Source organism: Miniopterus schreibersii, assembly GCF_964146895.1.
Source record: "Miniopterus schreibersii genome assembly, chromosome: 1".
Lineage (NCBI taxonomy): Eukaryota > Metazoa > Chordata > Mammalia > Chiroptera > Miniopteridae > Miniopterus > Miniopterus schreibersii.
This window is the reverse complement of record NC_138101.1, coordinates 106,543,042-106,547,014: the sequence shown is the minus strand read 5'-3', so window position 1 is coordinate 106,547,014 and position 3,973 is coordinate 106,543,042. Positions and strand designations below refer to the sequence as shown.

The 3,973-nt window shown below is 43.7% G+C and overlaps 1 pseudogene across 1 annotated transcript; it reads left to right on the top strand.

Annotated features, from left to right (window-relative positions):
* On the top strand, window positions 1–930 carry LOC308566706 (actin-related protein 2/3 complex subunit 3-like; annotated as a pseudogene). The gene is made up of 2 exons: window positions 1–193; window positions 590–930. The product of its transcript is annotated as an actin-related protein 2/3 complex subunit 3-like (transcript).
* Window positions 931–3,973: the final 3,043 nt, after the last annotated feature.

Here is a 3,973-nt window from a genome sequence, read left to right as displayed (position 1 = left end):
ATGCAGGCTTACTACTCTTCTCTCATGGACCCTGACACCAAACTCCTCGGAAAAATGGCACTGTTGCCCATCAGAAGTCAGTTCAAAGGATCCATCCCTAGAAGACAAAAGATACAGATATTGTGGATGAAGCCATCTATTATTTCAAGGCCAAATGTCTTCTTCAAAATCTATGAAATTAAGAATGAAGCTGGTAGCTGTAAAGAAGGATCTCGAACTCTTTGGGACAGTATGGACGGACCTGGAGAATGTTATGCTAAGCGAAATAAGCCAGGCAGAGAAAGACAAACACATGATCTCATTTATACGTGGAATCTAAAGAACTTAATAAACTGATGAACAGAATAGGTTCAATGACATGGAAGCATGGATCGGACTGACGAATGTCAGAGGGATGGAGGAGGGTGGGTAGGTGGAGGGGGGAGATTAACAAAATAATTTATATGCATATATGCACAACCCAAGAACATGGACAATGGTGTGGTGAGGGACTGGGGAGGAGGGTGGGACGGGGTGGAACGGGTCATTGGGGAGAAAAAGGGACATCTGTAATATTTTAAACAAAAATAAAAACAAAAAAAGAATGAAGCTGCTAGAAACTTGATATACATAATTCTACATTTCTGAGTGTCTAAAGGAAACTCCAAAAGTGCAATTCCAAAAGCCAAGGTGAGAAAGAAATGTATACACTGGGAATCACTAACTTCCCCACTCAGAGAGCCTGATTTTCCACTTAACCCAATTTATGCCAAACCTGCACACAGACAGGAAAATGAGGTGATGAGGGCCTATTTACAGCAGCTGAGGCAAGAAACTGGCCTGAGACTTTTTGAGAAAGTTTTTGACCCTCAGAATGATAAACCCAGCAAGTGAACTTGCTTTGTGAAGAGACAGTTCATGAACAAAAGTCTTTCAGGACCTGGACAGTAAAGAGAGCTGGGTAGACACTGTCTTCACAGCCATGGGTAGCATTTTACAGCAAAATGTACACAGTTCTTTGCCTTTAATTCATAAAGTTTTATAAAGAAGAAAGAAGAGAACGTGTCTTTACTTGAAAAGTTCATTATCAAGAATTGTGGCAGGGGGAGAATGAGTTGTCAAAGGGTGATTTGAAATTTTCTGCAGTATTAAGCTGGTGCTTAATAAGTAATAATAAAGAAATTCCAACATTTTGTCAGGAAAGCATTGTTCTTTATCTTTGGCATTTAAAATTTTTTGTGCGCCCAGCTGGGCGTGGCTCAGCGGTTGAGCGTCTACCTAGGATCCAGGCGGTCAGGGTTCAATTCCCAATCAGGGCACATGCCTGGGTTGTGGGCTGCAGCCCATCAATGGCTCTCTCATCATTGATGTTTCTATCTCTCTCTCTCCCTCTCCTTTCCTCTCTCTGAAATCAATAAAGATATATTTAAAAAAATAAAAAAATAAACTTTTTTGCGAGATAGCATTTACCCTCTTAAAGTGTACAATTAAATAGTTTTGAGTATATACACAAAGTTTTGCAACCATTGCCACTAATTCCAGAACATTTTCACCACCCCAAAAAGATGTACCTGTACACTTTAGCAGTCACACCCTACCCCCCTGTCCCTTCCTCTCCAACCCCCTCCTCTTAGTCCTGACCTACTTTCTGTCTTTATGGATTTGCCTATTCTGGACATTTCACATAAACAGGATTATAACAACAACAACAAAATGGGTAGGAGGGAGTTTATGTCACCCACTATACAAAGAAGTCAGCCATCCTAGGACTTGCCAAACAAGATGACCAGATACATGTATAAACATTCTGAGATAAGCCACAACTATGTAGAAGGGGACTTTGAAACTTATAGGGGGGAGGATATAAAACTCCTGGAGCCCTCACCAGGTGGTAGGCTCAGACTAACTGAGTTGCCCACTTGTGCTTTATGCCACATGTATTTTTTCTTAAATATTTTAATTGATTATTTATTATTTTTAATCCTCACCAGAGGATACTTTTACCATTACTTTTCAGAGAGTGTGGAAAGGGGAGAGAGAGAAGAGAGAGGGAGAGAGAGGAACAATGTGAGAGACACATTGATTGGCTGCCTCCCACACGCACCCACTGGGATTGACCCTGCAACCCAGGTACACGCCCTTGGCTGAAATCAAACCTGGGACCCTGCAATCCAAGGGCTGATGCTCTAACCACTGAGCCAAATCAGCTAGGGCATCTTTATTGATTTTTAGGCGGGCGGGGTAGGGGGGGAGAAATATAAATTAGCAAAACATCGATCTGCTGCCTCCTGTATGCCCCCCCCACTAGGAATCAAGTCCACAACCTGGGCATGTGCCCTGACTAGGAATTGAATTGGCAATCTTTTGGTGCACAGGATGACATCCAATCAACAGCAACACCAGCCAGGGCTGCCACATATTTTAATAAATTCACTTGCTTTGCTTCCTTAATAAATTTGCTTGCTTTGCTTCAACACTGCTGTCACTTGTCTGAATTCCTCTGAGGAGAGGATAACTAACCCCCTCTCACTCAGGGGCTCTCTAGTAACAGTTAATCTCCACTATTTCTCTACTAGTTAACTTCTCACTTATGTCTCAACCAAAATCTGATTTGTGTTCATACCACTTCAAGTGCTCTCATCAAGGGACCAGTGGTCTCCTGTTTTCCAAATTTAAGGGACATTTCCCAGGCTTTCTCTTACCTGACTTTACCTGCAGTGTACATGCTGATGCTTCTCTTTTTGTTAGCCATGTATATATGTCTAACTACTTACCAGTCATCTCCCAGTCATCTCCCAGTCACCTCAAACTTAGTATGTCCCAAATTGAACTCATTATCTTTCTCCTTCAAGTCATGCTCTTTCTGGGATCCTGTCCTTGCTAATAGCAATTAGTCATCTTGGCTAGGAAACTTCCTTGTGACCTGGCCTTAGTGTATCTGTCTGGCCTCATAAATTACCTTGTCTCCTTTGCTGCCTCCTGTCCAGTGATGCTGCTTTATTGTTCTCATACACATCTGTTTCATACACTCCACCCTCTGTGGGGAGCCGCTGTGGCCCCAGGCACAGAGGAGCTGCCTGGGTGAGCTGCAGATGTGCTCTCCTGCTCCCTGACCCAGTCCTTGAGGCACCAAAGCAATACTAATTTAGCTTGCGGCCATAAATTCTAGAAAGGCTAATTAGGAAGCTGGCCCCCGGCCTGAGAGGGTTAAGGGATAGTTAAGCCACATACCAAGCCAAGGACTCAATCCTCCCCAAAAGTTCCCATTAGAAGCTGAGATAAAGATAGTTACCAAGGTCTGAGCTCCTGCAGGAGGCAGGGTCTTTACTGTGAAAAAGCATTCCTAGGGCCTTGGAGGAATTACTTTGTATCGGGCAAGAGGAAGAAATGCGGGGCAGGGTGCTATTCAGCACAATCAACAGTGCCTGTATATATTGAGCTGAGAAAATAAACTCGGGGCTGCTGCAGTTACGAGCTGCAGTCCTCCTGATCCCATCTTTTTTGTGTCTGTCTTTTCTCCATCCTCACCCCTTCCTCAGGACCGTTCGACTCTGCCGGCGGGCTCCGGCAACCCTCCCATAAACCAACCCTCCATATTCTGATTGCATTCACCTGGTGAATATACCTACTCAACTTCGAAAAAATCCATTCAACAGATAACTTTTTTTCCCCTAATATATATATTTTTATTGATTTCAGAGAGAGGAAAAGAGAGGGAAAGACAGAAACATCAGTGATGAGAGAGAGTCATTGATCTGCTGCCTCCTGCACACCCCCGACTGGGGATTGAGCCCGCAACTAGGGCATGTGCCAGGGCCGGGAATCGAACCAGCATCTCCTGGATCCTAGGTCAATGCTCAACCGCTGAGCCACACTAGGCCGGGCAACAGATAACTTTTTTAAAAAATATTTTTTATTGATTCTTAGAGAAAGAGGAAGGGAGAGGGAGAGAAACATTGGTGATGTGAGAAGGAAACATTGGTTCGCCATCTCC